Below are 19,977 nucleotides of genomic sequence, written 5' to 3'. Positions count from 1 at the left end.
TTAAAGTATTAAAAATTATTATATCGCGAGAATATCAAAAAATTATCGAAAAATAAAATTAGATATCAAAATAATTTATCGAAATAAATTTGATAATCTCAATAATTTTATCAAAAAAAATTCGATAATCGCACGAGTCGAGATATAACATCTTTATTTTATTGAAATAAATTATATAATCAATAATAATTTATCGAAATAAATTCGATAATGACGTCAAGTCGAGGTAGAACTTCTCTCCGTAAAAATGAATACGCCCTGGTAGTGCCTCTGGTTCATGGCGCAAAGTTCCCAAAGATAAAACGACGTTCATCTCCGAATTAGGTGGCACACCAATATTTCGGAGCTCCGACGAACTAAAATGAGGGGACTAGTGTTGTGTTGGGAGGCTTAATATTTAAGGAAGAGTTGCCGAATTTATGCTGGACAACTCGTCGAAAACTTCATCGGAAAATCACATGAGGGAGACAAGGAAGTGATGAGCTCTCCTTGGTTTGCTATGATGGAAGAATGGGTGGAGATGGCCTTTTATAGGCACTCCACCCCTTGGAAAATAAATTTCTCGAGTCGAAACCGTCCGCGTTTAATGGCCGGTAATCGCTGATCATAATTCCGGTCAACGTCCGAGCATTTCCATCATACAACATAACATCATACTTAATTCTGGTCACAAATATATTATTTGAATGTTTGAATTTCAAAAAATAAGAATTTATCATATATGCATGTAATGATAATTTTTTTATCCGAGCAGGTGGTACGCGCGCATGTGGTTTACCCTTATTTATATGTCTAACCACACTATCAATAACCACGATACAACACACATGCATTTTAACACACCGAGTAATCCGTTCCGGAAATTAAGAATTTAATTTAGAATAAATTCCATCGATTAAATAATTAACCGATTTTTCAACAATCCCCCATATAAGTAGAAATGTCCATTAATTAGGACAACACACAGCTCAGTTTCAGAGATATCGACATGTTGGGATAGGTAGCTTGTAGTTTTGAACCTTCTTAGTCAATATTATTGTATGTACCACTAGCCTAATTGATACGATGCATTGAACTATTATACTTTTGCGTACATTTTAGTCAATAATATTGACATGTCGCTATCTCAATATTATTTTATTCTCACGTTTTGATTCGTTCATGCCATGGATCATATCTTTGGATTCATAAATGTTTTATTTGAAGTGGCTCTCACTTCACACTTATATAGGTAATTCTATCTTAAAATATTCAACTTTACTTTTAAGATTATTAAGAGTCAGTGACTCAACTTTACCACTTTGCACTTTATAACACTCGTTGCTTTCTAGGGAATGGTGGTAGAGTATTCGTACCAAACTATTACAGCTTAGTTTTCCCATTGAACCAAAGCTTGGGATCTCCGTTGTAATTTTCTCTTGATTTTTGGTTTTCAAATCCATTCTTTTTTTATTTTTTATTTTTTTATTTTTTTTATTTATCATTATAGAACCCTTTGGTTAATGAATCCACAAGGTTTTTTTTATTGACCTATAGTCAACATTGATAACTCCATTAGTAATCAATTGTCACACAGTATTATGTCTGTGGATATGCTGGAATTTACTATTGTAAATTTTATTTTTAGTTTTTGCTATTGCAGCTTAGCTATCACAATATATTATTAGCGGATGTACTAATTTTTTAAAAATTCGATTGAGCTAGACAAGTTTATTTCGTAGATTTCCATGAAATTGCTCTATCTCTTGTCATAAAGACATATCCGTTTGTAGACAACGAATATTTTGTATCAGATATCCTATTAGCTTTCTCTGCGACTTGCTTAGGCAGTATTTACATTTTAGTCAGGCATACCCCCACTTTAAATATTTGTATGAAGATTTTTTTTATTTTTTCACAATTCATAAGGAGTTTTATCGTTACTTTGAGTGAAATTTTATTTCAGTTAGAATTCTGAATAAATCAACAAGGCATTTATGTTGATTCACTGCCTTATTATTATTATTATTATTATTATTATTATTATTATTATTATTATTATTATTATTTTAAGGCATTATTGTTTTTTTTTTTCATCTAACAGGTAAATATAGCAATATCTGGTACAATCATTTATAAAGGTGATAAATATATTTTTTTTTTCACATCAAATTTGTATATTTTTTAAATCACACACATCATTGTGAATTAAATCCAATGGCTTCAATTTTTTATTTATTTTTTTTTTTTTTGTTTTTTTTACTTATCTAACCATTTTTGTCTCTACACAAACTTCTTATTTAGTTTGAGTGTTATTTTTTTAATATTTAGTAAATTAAAATTTACTAATCTTTTCATAACATTTAGATTAGTATGTCTCACTCTACAATGCCATAAATCAAAATACTTGGAACCTTATTTTATTCCGTCTGACGGGCATCTATCGACACAACAAGAAGGTCGACGCCGGCCGAACTTACACTTGAATTGCCGGCAACATCCATGATGTTGGCAATTTGATCGAGCAATAATATTCTCACAATATATCAAAATATATTTGTTTTTACGATTGTTAAAAAATTATTATATCGCGAGAATATCAAATAATTATCGAAAAATAAAATTCGATAATAAAAATTTTTTTCGAAATAAATTCGATAATCACGTTGAAACGAGATATAACATCTCTCTAATTTATCGAAATAACTTAGATAATCAATAATAATCTATCGAAATAAATTCGATAATCATGTCGAGTTGAGGTAAAACCTCTCTCTGTAAAAACAAATACGCCCGATAGTGCCTCTGGTTCGTGGCGCAACATTCCCGAAGATAAAATGACATTCGTCTCCGAATTAGGTGGCACCCTAATATTTTAGAGCTCCAACAAACTAAAATGAGGGGACTAGTGCTGTGTTTGGAGGCTTAATATTTAAGGGAAAGATGTCGGATTTGTGCCAGACAACTCGTCGGAAACTTCATTGAAAAAGCACGAGAGAGAGACAAGGAAGAGAGGAGCTTTCCTTGATTTGGTGTGATGTAATGTAAGAATGGGTGGAGATGACCTTTTATAGGCACTTCATCCCTTGGAAAAAAAATTTTATGAGTCGGAATTGTCTGAGTTTAATGGCCAGTAACCGCTGGTCATAATTCCGGTAACGTCCGACCATAAACACCATACTAAATTTCGGCAATAAATATATAATTTGAATGTTTGAATTTCAATAATAATTTATCATACATGCACGTAATGATAATTTTTTTATCCGGGCAGGTGCTACGTGTGCATGTGGTTTACCCGCATTTATATGTTTAACCACACTATCAATAACCACCATACGACCCACAGTTTCGTATTGTTGTTGTTGTTTTTTTTTTTTTTTTTTTTGAATTTATATTGCTATTAGTGTAACTTGTTAATATTTATAATATAGCAAGATATTGATTTCACAAGTTGTATTAAAAGTTGTTGCACTTCAGATGATTTGATTATAAATATAATTAATAAGTTTAATATATCAACACAACCTCAAAACTAACAATATATCATACACGGTAAAAAAAAAAAAAATACACACACACACACACACAAAACTATATATATCATCGTCTCTACCCGTCATATCCGATGTAGTAAATGACAATGAGTCATACTCAACAAATGAGATATATGTATTAAAACATAATCATTGTGTCCAAACATGGAATCATCTCTAGGTGCCAGTGCATGCAAAGCCTTCCAAATCGATTTGATTACTAACAAATCACTCTCAGAAATCGCTCTCATCCGGCGTCCTTGCCTGTCGCTCCAGCCACGCCGCCGCCATGCCCGACCACAGGTATGCACTCACCTCGGCAATAGCGCCTGCCAGCGTCCGGTCCTCCACAGCCGTGCCTGACCACCAGTCACTCTCCAACCCTTTTCGCCGCCGAGCCCCGCCATTCCTCCTCCCCCACCGCTCCGTCGACCGCCGCCCTCTCACCTCCTGGGCAGCATAATTTGGTACCTCTATAATATCTGCTGGTAATTTATTTAGATCAATTGGTGCTTTAGGTAGTCAAAAGTATTTTTTTACCTCTAAAGAAAGTGATGCTATCGTTGTAGCCATAACAATTTTATAAATATCGGATTACCTGTATCAACAAAGTACACCAATTTTAGAAGTGTACTTGTGAAAAATCATCAGAAAATTTTGCACGAACAATCTTATGTAATTGTAAAATTTTATAGGGAAAAAATCATTTTTGTCCCAATACAACGTTCATCAATTTTAGTTCCAATATAAAAATCTTATAAATTTTGGTTCCAATAAAAAAAATCTTATTAATTTTGGTCCCAATATAACAAAAAATCATCAATTTTTGTCCCAATATAACCAAAACTCATCATTTTTTGTCTCAATATAAAAATTTTATCAATTTTAGTCCCAATATAACTAAAACTCATCATATTTGGTCCCAATATAATCGAACTCCTTTTTTGTCCCACCGCCAACAAACCGACAAAAAATACTGATGTGAACTTGCAAGATTGTGCAATTTCTTCAAATATAAATATAAGGTTTGATTTCTTTTCACGTCAGCATTTTCTGTCAGTTTGTTGACGGTGGAACCAAAAAAGATAAAATTTGATTATGTTGGGACAAAAAATGATGAGTTTTTGGTTATATTGGGACTAAAATTGATAAAAAAAAAAAAAAAATTATATTGGGACAAAAAATGATGAATTTTGGTTATATTATGACCAAAAATGATGAGTTTTTGTTATATTGAGACCAAAATTGATAAAACTTTTATATTGTAACAAAAATTGATGAATTTTAGTTATATTGAGACCAAAAATGATTTTTTCCCAATTTTATATGAAATTTCTATCAATCTTCAACTTATTCCGTACTCCTAAAATTAATTTTATTGGTATTGATGAACTATAAAAGGTAGGTAGGAATGTATAAATGTCAAAGGCTTACTTTGATTGTAGTATGATGGCTTTAGCTTCTCTAAATCTGTCTCATGGGCAACCCAACTTGGATGGCATGCAGCACTGCTAAACTAAATTTTAGTCATTGATAAGTTAAATTAATTAAATTATTGTTTTTAATTAAAATAAATGAATGGATAAGCTGAATTAATATAATACATCAACATAGGATCCAAACTCTAGGCAACCAACAAACTGTAATGAAATGGCTCGGGTTTCATCTGGAATTATCCATTGCAAATAGATAGATAGTTAATTATATTAGTCTAATTCCTGAGCCTATATTAGTTAATTATCCATTGAACTGAATGAAATACATCCAACAATGTTTCTGCGTATAGGAGGAGTTTTGTACTTGTGCTTTAATAATATAAATTTGTTTTTAAAATTTTTTTACTTACCTATTTTACTTAATAATATAAACCACATACATAATGCAAATTTTGTAACCATCATAAGCTATTTAATAATTCATGTTATCCTTGCTCCATTATTGCCAAATCTTGTATAAATTTTTGGTTGCATTGTGGCATTATTACTGTAAAAAGTTCGTGTCTAAAATGTGTATCAAAGTGTATCTGAAATACTCTCTCCGTCCACTTACAATGTATACATTTACTTTTGGCGCGGTGTTTAAAAAATAATAGTATTTTAACTATAGTGGATAGTTAAAAGTAGTATAATGACATTTTTGCACTTATTTTTTTGTGTAAAAGTAATTATGTGATGTAAAGTAAGGGTATTTGTGAAAAAAAAATAGGGTATTTAACGAAATGTTTACTTTGTAATTAGACGTCCCAAAATAGAAATATGTATACTTTCTAGCTGGACGGAGGAAGTATTGGGTAATTGTTTGCTTGCCCTTTTGAGTGTGATGATAGTGTATTAATGTGTTCCATGAAACATTGTTTCCTTTACAATGTATTGAATAAAACTCAAAACATTCCTTGTTGGAAATCAATTTGATTTCGAAAACTGTACAATACTGCATCTGTGATTAACAGACTCCTAGACACGAGCTACAATATTTTGATTATTTGATGTGGCTTCCCATCATCATATGAAACTATGTCTATGACTCTTGAGTTGGCTTCTATTGTCTTTCTATCCTTCTTTTAATGCTTTTAGAAATGGCTTGTGGATATTATTGAGAAACATCGATTGTTATATTAAAAGGATATTAATAGCGAGAAAGGGATTGGTTCTTTATTTATTGTCATGAGTCTGCTACTTAAATATTATATTAATAATAGAATTGGTTCAACTGATGTTCACAATGTATCACAGTTGGTTGTCTTACTGATGTCAGAATTTAATGACTCTAATTATTGTTTCATCCTATTTTATGTTGACATGATATTTTATATGCTTCATGTTGCAGTGTGAAGTTCTTAAATTTAGATGGAAAAAATATATATATCTTGTTTCATTTGAGGTCGTCTGACCTATACATGATATTGTTAAATAAAGATAGCTAATTATAGCGAAACATATCCCTGAGATTATGGAGTTGTTTCTAAACACACAATCTTAGTATTAATAACAAGATATAGTAGTGATAACATATAAAGCTACAATTAGAATGAAGTGAAAAAGCTTCCTAAAATACACGATAAAAGAACAGTTTTGATAGAAGTAAATGAAATTTTTCTGTTGAACATGCATATTGAATTTTGCTACTTATTTTATGTTTTGTTTACATGACATCCAATAATTATTGGTTACATATTTCTGTGTTCTTTGTTATTTTGTTCAAAGTTTGAATGCTCTCTCTCTTCACATATTTGTATATATCTTTCAAAGGAGCTTGATATATTGGCTGACAAATAGTTATATGAGCCTGATACAGGTTAATAGTATAAAAAACAATACCATCATATTTCTATCTTTTTTGGAAAAGATTAAGTGGCAGCATCGATCCTGGGTTGGTTCCTACAACATTCTTTTATTAACTATATTGAGCTCAGTTTGTTATAGGGTGGGTTTTCTTCCGATGGACAGGTGTTTTTCATTGCATACTGTACATGACAGTGACGGGTTATTAAATCATATAATTGTGACGCGTTATTATTGAGGTTCATTTCATGTATCTAGTGTTATGAATCAGTCTGTTGTTGATTTGTCCTTATACTTTTCTTCTTTTCTCCTCTACAGATATTGAGCTTTCGTAACCTCAAGTTTCTTGACTTTCTTGATATTCCTAAAATGAATGTTACAGCTCTTGCTCCAACTAATCAAGAAAGAGAAAGCTCAGTAATAGTAGGTAATTTTATTCGTACAAAGGACGGTCATATCTCTGCAGAAACACTATCACCTGAAGAATTGGTTTTTGTAAGTGATCAAACACTATATGCTTTCAATATATTTAAAATTTTCTGAAAGTTGTTAAAATACAAATCTTACTACATTTCAATAGTATTCAATCAAAATCTTAACTGATGGGCGTAAAAATACTATAATTAGATTCTAAGGTAGAACAATATTTGATTTTTCATGTGTTTTGGGTTTTTCTTCCATGTTCGTTTTGCATCTTGTGATGTGTGAACTGAAGAATTGATCTTGAAAAGAATCATGGAAATGTAAGGGCTTTGCTCATTATGGGGCAAACACTAATTCAAAATAAACAATTAACATAGGATGTTGACTGCTTAGAAAAGACAATTTCAAAAGTCTGTTTCAATTATGTATTAAGTTATCAATTTTCTCTGGGTAAATAATACCTGAAAGATGTGATCCCTGTTCATGAAAATATTTTCATGTGTAGCATTAAATAAAGGAGAACAAAATGTTATTTCATCAGGGTGAAACATATTGATTTTTATTAAACTATTTTTGTTCTCCCAACTACCTATACTACTTAAATGTCATACACATACACCACTTGTTAGTCAAGGATTAGTTATTCTACTAATAAACACTTTGATTAAGGGTTTTTGCCTAATTGAATTCAACTTTGCGATGCCAGCTATCCTACAGAAGTTGAAATGGTCGATCATTTGATTCTTTCATCTCTATAGGCTGGTATTGCTAATGTGAAGCAGGTATCATATGAATCCCTTGCATATGTTAGTTTCCAAAATGTTGTGAATCTCGTATACTTTGGATTGGCTAGTTACAGGATGTTAGTCATGACATGATAATATATTGAGTTTTCAACTAGAAGACATACACAAACAGGGAAAAGATTATATATGCTGCAATTGGAAGTTATATCTCCCATTCATATCCTATTTACAAACATGTTATATGATATATCATGGATAGATTAAATTAGATTGCCATGGTGGACAAATTTTAAAGCATCAAATAAATTGAAGGTATTAAATAGAAGGCAAGTAGTGACATCATGTGGCTAGAATCAAGTATGCCGAGGTGTACAATTAAGTTATCCATTCATAAGGTTCACTTGTTGTGTGGTGTCACTTTAGAATAAATTGAAGGCAGTGCTTGAGTCGCTGTCACATTATTGTAGCTCATTCACTAGTGATGGTAGTATGCTTGGTGCTCCAATGACTGATGGGAGATGACTAGCGCGCTTGGATTAGTGGTTTGATCGTTTCAAGAGTTGCGCCATGACGATCATGTAGCAGCTTGAGATGATGAACACCCGACCACTGTTGGCATCCTGGCGCTTTTTAGGGAGCGCCAGGACTCCTCACCTCGCCATATTAAACAAAGTGACTTGGGTCGGCCTTAGCAAGGCAATGGCGATGCCTCAACAACGCCATGGCAATGCCATGGCACTAGGCAGGCTAGCAAAGAGCCTTGTAGATCTCCAGCCTAGCCCCCAAACTGCATCGACCTCAACCCGTAAATCTTGAACCCGATTCAATCTAACTTGTTACCCTCTCTCTCCTCCGCTCTCCTGTTCTAGCCATGGTTGTCCATTGTGTACAACCGCTTCTTTCCATGGCCTACAACCGCTCTTCTTTACTCTCTCTTGTTATCTGTTTACAAGTTATTTTTATTTTTTAAATACTATTATAGTATTATTATTTAGTGCATTACATTATTATCTATTATTTATTTTACAGTTACTATTTTTAAACTGTAAATTATCTTTTAATTTTATTTGTTAGTTATTTTGTATTTTCTTAACATGTTACTAAAAAATTAATTATAAACATTAATTTTATATAGATATAATATGTACATATAAGTTTTATACACTTATGCCGTGATCGTCATATTGTCGCTATGGCGGGCGCCATGTCACCATAGTGGTATGGCGGTCTACAGGCGCCGCGCCACAAAAGGGCGCCGTGACAACCTTGCACCCGACAACCGCCGCGACCCCGATGGTGATTATGGTATGCCACTTGTTTGTTAATTTTTATACTGAGTATTAAAATTTTAATATTGTATGGATTCTAATATTTTGAATATACAGTTATATTTACTATTTTTTGTGGTATCCATCGATTGCGGAACTATGTTTATAAATATCATGTGATTCGATCGTATTTTATTTGTTGGATATTTGGCTTGGTATGATTTACTTTGTAACTTGGATTTGTGTTGTCGTAATATATGATTTGAGACAGGTATAGATAAACTGAAATATTAATTTTTTGCGGTTGAAAAAATTAGACACATAATTATTCACAGAAATTATTCCGTCTCAAACATCATATTTACATGTTGCATGGAAAAATTTGTGAGTAATTCAGTGAGTAATTTACTCATGGAATTACTCATGGAATATTACGTCACAAATAAGAGAGATTTTTTTTTTTTTACTTTTACTCATAGAATTACTTACATAATTTGTTCTGTGACCAAATTTCTAACAGACATAATTCCACGAGTAATATTATGAGTAATTTACTTACAAAATTATTCATAAATTTTTTTCGCGAGGAATTATTTACAAGATATTTTCGTGAGTAATCTATCTTTTTTCTTCTTCTTTTTTTTTTATCTTGTAGTGAGCACAACAATTGTAATCTCTATGTTATGGAATTTGAGATTCGATCAAAGATTTTTTTTTTAACAAAAGCACAAGAAATACAATGAAAAACTAAGCTGAGACACCACGTAAACATAAAAGATAATGGGAGATAGAGAGATTAATGTAGAGAGAGAAGTGCTTAATGTGTGTAGTGAATCAATTCGTGGCTCTCTCTCTTTAAGCTATATATATTTAGGGCAATAATGAATAAAGGATTGATATTCAAACCTTATATCCAATGGCCAAGATCAAAATGGGTGTATTCATTTTAGATTTTATTAAAATTTTTAAAGGTTTATAGATTTATATGGATTTACAAATTTATAAACTCCATACAAAGTTTGTTTGATTTTATTTATTGATATAAATATATTTTCATAAATTTGATTGGATTATTTATATATTTACATGGATTTCATTAGGATTGTAGAATATTTTTTTATTGAATTATATAATTTTTATAAATTTATATGAAACACATTTATAAATAAAAACTATATATTCAAATTATTAAATAAAAATACTACAATTATATTAGTTAAAATATATATTATTATTCATTATTGCCATCTCTATTCCCGTCATTTTTGTTTTCATCACCGTTGTATTTTGGCCTCATTTTCACATAGCATTAGCAATACTGATATTCAATTCATTACATAATTGTAACATAATGCTATTTTTATATATTAATATTTTTAATTTTATAATTTTTATTATATTATCATTCAATATATCAATTTATTTCAATTTTTTATATTTATATAAATTTAACAACTTTAATGTATAATTACAATTAGATTAAATGAATATGGAGAAGAATTTAACGTTTCATTGGCATTTAGCTTCAAATCTTCTTCTTAACTTTTGAATTAAATATATTTGGGGAAAAATATATATTAATTATTGAAAAGATAGTAGTATTTTTTAATATTATATCATATGATATATAAAGATATATTTTGAAATTGTGATAATAATTTGCTAATATATTTTAGATTTTGAAATTTTTGAAAGATTACAATAACATTAATAAATATTATCTTAATATTTATATGTTAATAATAATATATATTTCTTATAAATTAAAAGAATTCATCAAAATTTTAACTTATAAGAGATCTTATAACGTTGTTACGTACGAAATTTAGAATTAGGTTAAAAGCCCAAGGTAAAAAGAAGAATGGGCCTGGCAATAGAGTTGATTGAACTGGCTGAAGGACACCATGAGGAAATCAAGGAAAATAGGTTTATTTCTAAGGAAAGTCCTCAGGACGGAAGGATCTCAGGTCGGTAGGTCCTCAAGACGGAAAGACTTCAGGTCGGAAGGTCTTCAGGTCGGTAGGTCCTCAAGACGGAAAGACCTCAGGTCGGAAGGTCTTCAGGTCGGGAGGTCCTCAAGACGGAAAGTCATCAGGACGGAAGGACCTCAGGTCGGTAGGTCCTCAAGACGGAAAGACCTCAAGTCGGAAGGTTTTCAGGTCGGGAGGTCCTCAAGACGGAAAGACCTCAAGTCGGAAGGTTTTCAGGTCGGGAGGTCCTCAAGACGGAAAGACCTCAGGTCGGAAGGTCTTCAGGTCGGGAGGTCCTCAAGACGGAAAATCATCAGGACGGAAGGACCTCAGGTCGGTAGGTCCTCAAGACGGAAAGACCTCAAGTCGGAAGGTTTTCAGGTCGGGAGGTCATCAAGACGGAAAGTCATCAGGACGGAAGGACCTCAGGTCGGTAGGTCCTCAAGACGGAAAGTCATCAGGACGGGAAGTCCGCAGGTCGGGAGGCCCTCAGGACGGGAAGTCTGCAGGTCGGGTGGCCTTCAGGACGGGAAGTCCGCAAGTCGGGAGGTCCTCAGGTCGGGAAGTTCTCAGGTCGGAATTCTGCGGCAGAACCAACAAATCGGGTGGTTTGTTAGTCGGGATGTCTGTAGCTAATTCAAACAATTCAGATGGTTTGCAAGTCGGGAGGATTGGCAGTCGGACCCATACTATTGTAGATTGGCAGTCGGGCCTAAAGGGCGGAAGGTCTGTGGTTGGCTCAAAGAGTGAAATATAGGGATAATTTCGGTTTGCTGAGGACACGTGTCAGCAGGAGAAGGGTTGGAAGGCGGTTGGAAAGGAGACGTTGTAACCGTTCGGGTGACGGTTTTCAGTACAGTTTCCCAGAGAATATTTAAGGGTTTGGATCATCATTTGGCAAGGTATCTTCAATCAACTTCAACAAAGCAAAGTCAGATTTGGGGATCACCACTTTAAATTTCAGTCTTTTATTTTCCAGTTTATTTTCTGTACCATACAGTGTTTAGAGATTCCTAATCTCAGGCACTAATTAATCAAGTTTAAGGATATTTTCTATATCTTTGAATTTTACTTTATTTTTGTTGAAAAATTACATCAACAAATTGGCGACCACAGTGGGAGCAAGACAAAATTGCTCATTCCAATTCCGGCGATAATTTCATACGTCTAAGATCCGGCCGTATCATCGGAAGGGTCCATATGGCAGGTTCACAACCTCAATCATCTTCGGCACCGTTGGGAGAATCCGTTCCACCACCTATTGTGCCAAATGCCGGGGAAATCCCACAACCACCAACTGATTGGTGGTCTTATGTTCAACAAATGAACAACCAGCATACCTTGGTTATGCAGAATATGTTGCGTGAGCAACAAACGAACATGTTGCGTGAGCAACAGAGTCTGATGCAGAACATGATAGATCAAGCACTGTCAAGGGTTAGTCTTCAACCCACTCAAACTCCACCAGGAGTATCACCATCCAGACCACAGGCAAATTTCGCAGGGCCATCATTCGTGGATAGTACATTCCCAAGTGCCACAAATCCCAACCGAATGGATAGGGGAAAATCTCCTCTAACTTTTCCCAACACTGTTCCACTGGGACCAAGGGTTACCAACCCGCAGCCGAACAATACAAGGGAGGACAGGCCTGAAGGATATATACATGATCCTATTCATATTCCTGTGCAGGATCCGTTTCATGTTCCTGATCATCAACGCTTTCATGTAGATCCTGATGAGATTGCACATATATTAAGGGATCAGTATGGATTAACTCCTCAGATGGCTAACCGCCCTGCATATCAGAGACCTTTCCCAGAAAGGATCATTAATGAACACCCTCTCCCAAGGAATTATCGACCACCCGATTTTCATGCATTCTCAGGGGAGGACGGATCTTCCACCATAGAACATGTTGGTCGGTTCACAGCACAATTAGGAGAAGTTGGCAATAACCCTTTTTATAAGTTGCAACTGTTTGGTTTATCTCTTACTAGAACAGCGTTTTCGTGGTTTGCAAGTCTGCCTCCTGGACAAATTCAGACGTGGGAAGGACTGGAGATGGCATTTCATGCCAGATTCTTCAATCCTTTACCAACTGTTTCTTTAACTGATTTACTAGAATTGAGACAGTATCCAGAAGAATCTGCTTCACAGTTTATAGAAAGGGTGCGATTGATGAAGGGACGATGTCCTACGGTAATCAGTGAGAAAGAGATGACCAATTTAGTGGTCCAGAATATGCATACTCGCTTAAGAAAGGCACTCACTGCCCTGGATGTTGAGGATTTGGCAAGTCTTGCATCCAAGGCAGGACGTTTAGAGTCTTTGTTCAGAGAGGAAGATCAGCATAACAGGCGTAACAGAGGCCAACATATGGCGAGTATGGAAACAGAAACATGTGATTTTGATTTTAATCAGTCAGAAGAGATGGCAGCCGAAATCCTTTCTGGAAAACCTTATGTATGCCCTAAATTGAAGCCAGTACCAGGATCTGAAGGAAAGGAGCAACCGACGTTTGATAGTTCGAAAGCTGATGAAATCTTTGATATCCTACTGACTGACGGGCAGATCCGTATTCCAAAGGGGCAAAGATTGGCCACTAAAGAAGAAATCAAAGGGAGACCATATTGTAAGTGGCATAATTCTTTCACACACAGTACAAGTCAGTGTACTCATTTCAGGAAGGAAATTCAAAAGGCCATCAAGACAGGTCGGCTCAAATACATCACTCTAGGTGTAGACCAGCAACCGTTTCCGAAAGTAACAACGGCAATGGTTGACATCCAACCAAGTTCGGAAACAGGGAAAAGTTCGGCCAATAGTGGACAGACAGGGGAACGAACTCAGGCAAGCCCCGGAACAAAGAAAGGAAATCAGCCAAACAGCAGCCGACCGGAAGAACGACTCAAAGTTTGTGAGAAGCCAGTCGCTGAAAAATGGGACCATCCAGACGGTTCTTTTAATGTGGAGGTGAAAGAAAAGGTTTTAGTGCGCGACCACCCGACCAGAAAAACAGGTTCAGTCGGGCACAATTGGGCTCGAAATAAAAAGCCTTTACTCGTTGATATAGATCCTCGTTTCCCAGGTATGAATCGTACACAGATTCGCAATGCCAAACGCAGGTATGCTGCAAAGTATGGGAAACGAGTTCCTTCCGTGAAACAACGAACCGACGAACAAAAAGCAGCCGACTACTTGGCAGGAGATCAGTCCATTAGAGTCTTTACAGAACAAACGACTAACGAGCAGGGAACAGCCATTCAGTTTCCAAAAAGTCGGTCCAGTCGGGTCTGTTCAGGAAAGCAACCGAACGACGGATTAGGCGCTTCCGACTATACCAAGAAAAGTTCGTCGGGACAGGGGAAAGGTAAAGGAATGGCAGATGAAATAATTAAAGGCTTTAGATGTCAACATTGTGAACGGATTAACATCAATCCGTCTCCTGAAGAATTCCGTATAGAATCTTTGACGGTTCAATCTCGGGATAAGACAAAGGAAGAAATTGTAACTACAGAGGAAAGTTCAAGATCTGTTAAATCTCGTCTGGGACCACGAATCCCTTGTCGAATGACAGAGATTAATCAGATGAGTGATGAACCGATGTGGGCGAGTCTGGTAGAGGATACTATGGACGAACCTTTATGGGCATTCTTGGCAGATGGTGAATTAGAGGAAACAGAGTGGGCAAAGACCTCAGATTCCGAGCCTCAGTCGGAAACACCTTCGATAGTGTTTCCTCCTATTCCAGAGGGTGCGATCTCCCATTTGAAACCTATGTATGTTAATGCTCACATTTGCGGGAAACCAATCACAAAGGTTTTTGTGGATAATGGGGCAGTCTTTAATGTTATGCCATTGAAGACTCTCAAGAAGCTAGGGAAAGGAATTCATGATCTGTCTCCTGTGGAATTCGAAATGACAAGTTTTACAGGGCAGCCGACTAAGCCTGAAGGCATGATGGTTGCCACAATCGAGGTCGGACCAAAGAAGATCTCCACTGTTTTCTTTATTGTGGACGCAGATACTACATATTCTCTCTTACTGGGAAGAGACTGGATTCATGCTTCTCAATGTGTACCATCAACACTGCACCAGCAATTAATGTTCTGGGAAGGAAATCAGGTCTTCAAAATGGAAGCAAATGACAACCCTTTCGATGTATCAGAACAAGTTGAAGAGTCAGTGTTTTATTCCAGTCATTTGGCTCCAATGTCTCAATTTTATATGGCCAGGGAATACCCAAACAAGGGTTATAAAGTTACTGGCCAGAACTCGATGTTCTATTAAAAGAACACCTTTATTGTATGGCTCATGATAAAGCCACACCCATTCCCATATAATTTGTTTGTTATGGATGATACAAGTTTAGAAGTATGTAGTTCTCTTATTAATAAGTTCTATTTAAAGCAGTTATTACATAAAGCAGAAAATAGTAAAGAGATTCTTGATGTTCACCTCCAAGAAGATGAACAATTTCGTTGGCCTGATTTATTGGAGAAAACAGAACCAACAGCTTCATCACAAGACCCATTATTGGAGTTTAATTTAGGAACCGAATTGGTTCCAAAAGTGATCAGGCTAAGTGGTTATTTGTCTAAAGAGCAACAGACAATGATGCTCGAAGTTATTAGAAACAACATTGATTGTTTAGCATGGGATTATTCAGAAATGCCTGGTTTGACAAGAAGTCTAATAGAGCATCGATTGCCTATCAAGGAAGGTTGCAAACCTTACAAACAACCTCCAAGGCGAATGAGTCCGGATCTGATGCCTCAAATCAAGGAAGAGATCCAAAAACTTCTCAAAGTGGGTTTCATTCAGCCTTGCCGTTATGCGGAGTGGCTGGCTAACATTGTGCCAGTGGTCAAGAAAAATGGTAAGATAAGGATATGCATCGATTTCAGGGATTTGAATCTAGCTACCCCTAAGGACGAATATGTGATGCCTATGGCCGACATGTTGATAGATGCAGCAGCAGGGCATAAAATCCTTAGTCTGATGGATGGTTATGCAGGTTATAACCAAATATTTCTGGCAGAAGAAGACATTCCTAAGACAGCATTTAGGTGCCCAGGGGCTTTAGGTATTTATGAATGGACAGTCATGCCATTCGGGTTAAAGAATGCAGGGGCAACTTACCAAAGAGCCATGAATTCAATCTTTCATGATTTAATTGGCAGATCTATGGAAGTTTATATTGATGATGTTATTGTTAAATCTGCCAGTTTTGACGAACATTTGAGAAATCTTGAAGAGGCATTCGAAAGAATGAAGAAGTACAAGTTGAAGATGAATCCAACCAAATGTGCTTTTGGAATATCAGCCGGGAGCTTTTTAGGATTTTTAGTTCATGAGAGAGGAATTGAAATCGATGCCAATAAGGCTAAAGCCATTCTTGACAGTCGGCCACCCAAGACGGTTAAAGAAATCCAAAGTCTTTTGGGTAAGGTGAACTATTTGAGGCGTTTCATTTCTAATGCTGCTGGCAAGGTCAGACCCATTACTAAATTGTTGAAAGCTGGAAAAAATGCTTTTGAATGGGGTCCCGATCAACAGATGGCTTTAGATGCTATCAAGCAGGCATTGGTTCACCCTCCAGTCTTGATGCCTCCTAAACAAGGTCGGCCACTCAAACTTTATTTGGCAAATACATATGAAGTGGTTAGCTGTTTATTGGCACAGGATGGTGATGACGGGAAGGAAAGGGCAATCTACTATCTCAGTAAAACCCTTACAGGACCAGAACTGAATTACACTATGCCAGAGAAAATGTGTTATTCATTGGTCTTCGCTTGTACTAAACTCGAGCATTATTTGCTGCCCAGAAGAATTGAGGTCATATCAAAGGTGGATCTCATCAAATTGATTTTACAGAGACCTACTATGAAGGGCAGACTCATGAAGTGGGCCATCAAATTGGCTCCTTTTGATCTTCAACATTCCCCGCTGAGGGCAATCAAGGGACAAGCAGTAGCCGACTTCTTAGCAGAATTCTCACAAGTCGGGTATTCTCTTTGTGATAGTGTCCGACCATTTAGTTGTTCATCATATCTGGATAATCTACAGGTCGGATGTGTGCCTTATATAAGTACCAGAACATGGTTGATGTTCTTTGATGGTTCTACCTCTGGAAACAAATCAGGGGCAGGGGTCTTTTTGCAAGGACCTGACGGTCAAAAGATCAACTTACAACTACGATTGGAAGCCATGACCCATAATTCGGCAGAATATGAAGCTTTAATTTTGGGTTTGGAGGCTTTAATAGCCAGGAAGGTCCAGTCTGTAATCATAAGGGGGGATTCTCAATTAGTAGTCAACCAGGTAAACAATCAATATGTTTGCAATTACCCTCATCTTCGCAGATACAGGGACATTGTGGGTCGGTTACTGACAAAAATCTCAGAAGTAATAATTGAGTTCATTCCGAGGAAAGAAAACCAACGTGCTGATGAGTTGGCTCAAAGGGCCTGTAAAGGAATTCTGAAGGATATGGGGTCGGTGGTCAAGTCGGGCATAGAATAAAAGACAGACCCAATATGTGATCGAATGGTCGGGCAGGAGACTGTCGGACAGGAGCCCGACTGCGAAGTTACGGTCGGGCAGGAGATTGTCGGGCAGGAGCCCGACTGCGAAGTGGTCGGGCAGGAGACTGTCGGACAGGAGCCCGACTGCGAAGTTGTCGGGCAGGAGACTGTCGGTCAGGAGCCCGACTGCGAAGTTATTGTCGAGCGGGAGCCCGACTGCGTAGTTACTATCGGGCAGGAGTCCGACGGCGAAACAGTGCCCGATTGGAGAACAGAGCTTATCATGTATTTACAGAATCCAGGTGCGAGTGTTTCGATTGCGACACGATTGAAAGCTTTACGTTTTCAATTGATAAATGGAATTTTGTATAAGAGATCATTTGAAGGTTTACTTTTGAAATGTTTGGGATCTAAAGAAGCTCTAGAGGTAATGACAGAAGTACATGGTGGGATATGTGGAGCTCATCGGGCAGGTCTGAATATGAGATGGGCCATTCATCGTTTGGGTTTTTTCTGGCCAAAGATTTTTGAAGATTGCATACAATTTGCCAAAGGCTGCCAGGAATGTCAGAGACATGGAAACTTAAACCATTTGCCAGTAACCGAATTGCAATTTTTGGCAAAACCATGGCCTTTTAAATCATGGGCTATGGATATTATTGGTAAGATACATCCTGCTTCATCGAAACATCATTGTTTCATATTGGTCGCGACTGACTACTTTACCAAATGGGTAGAAGCGGTTGCTTTGAAAAATGTAGATCAGAAGGAGGTGATAGACTTCGTTTTGAATCAAATTATTTACAGATATGGTATTCCTCAGTCTATAACAACCGACCAAGGCCTGGTTTTCACAGGGGAAAAGTTCTCTAGTTTCTTGGCAGAATTCGGTGTTCGATTACATCATTCTTCACCTTATTATCCCCAAGCCAATGGACAAGCGGAAGCAGCAAATAAGATTATTATTGGGATTATAAAGAAGATGGTTGAAGGGAACCCAAGAAAGTGGCATTTGTTATTGTCTCAGGCTTTATGGGCACATAGGAATACCAGAAATACGGCCACAGGGTTCTCACCTTACCAACTCACGTTTGGCCAAGATGCTGTTTTACCAGCCGAAATCCGAGTATCATCTGGCCGAACAGAGTTTACTGATGGTGATCTTACAAAAGAATACCAACAACTTATGATGCAACAGTTGGAGGATTTGGATGTTAGCCGACTTCATGCAATAAGTCGAAGTGTGAAACAGAGTGAAATCAGAGCAAGGAATTACGGAAAGAAAGTTCTTCACAGGACATTCCAAAAAGGAGACCTAGTCTGGAAGACCATTCTTCCTACATATAAGAAAACTGACCAATTGGGAAAGTGGTCACCGAATTGGGAAGGACCATACATTGTTCAAAAAGATATTGGGAATGGCGCTTTCATTATTGTAAATCATGAAGGGAGAAGAGTACATGATTGTATTAATGCTAAATATCTGAAGAGGTATTATCCTGCCTTTTCAGATAACAAAACTGCCTGAAACAAAATATTATTCAGAACCCATTTATGGGGTTCGAACCTATTTAAAGGTTCATTTCTGTTAGTCATCATGTATTTGTGAGAAATTTTCTGCCTCTGAATCAGAATTTTCATTCCAGTGAGTGGATATTAAATCTGGTTCTTCTTCAATAAGATCTTCCAAATCTGGTCGGTACCTCTCCCATTGGCTTTGCATTTCATCTAAATCTTGATTGGTACGTGCTTGCATGTCTGTTATGGCTTGATATTCACGGTCAACAATGGTACGCAACCTTGAAAAGACTTTTCGTTGATTGGAAAATATATTATCCCAACCAAGGTCTGGAAGTATGGTTGCTGCGTGATTTTCAATCATTTCCATGTGATGATGAAGATCAGGAATGCGGCTAAGGATGTCACGAAGAGGTTCATACCCTTCAATGATTTTTTTCATTAGGCGGATGACGCGATGAATGGTTCTTCTACCTCGTTGGGAGAATCGGAATTTGAAGTCTAGTTGCTTGAGTATATGTAACAAGTCTTCTGCATGGCCTCCAATAGGGTGATTACCTACAAAGAAGGGTTGAAGAACACCTTCCCAGTTGCTTGATGGAACATGAGGTCGGTCATTCGCCATGTTTGTTAACACTTCAAGTGTTTTGGTTTTTAAAATATGCCTTAGAATGTGTTTCTTAAAATGTGAGAAACAGTGTTCTTTTAAAGAAGGAGTTTGTTTCG

The sequence above is a fragment of the Andrographis paniculata genome, unplaced genomic scaffold (genome assembly GCF_009805555.1).
Source record: "Andrographis paniculata isolate CXL003 unplaced genomic scaffold, ASM980555v1 Contig51END, whole genome shotgun sequence".
Taxonomy (NCBI): domain Eukaryota; kingdom Viridiplantae; phylum Streptophyta; class Magnoliopsida; order Lamiales; family Acanthaceae; genus Andrographis; species Andrographis paniculata.
Note: the sequence above shows the minus strand (reverse complement) of the source record.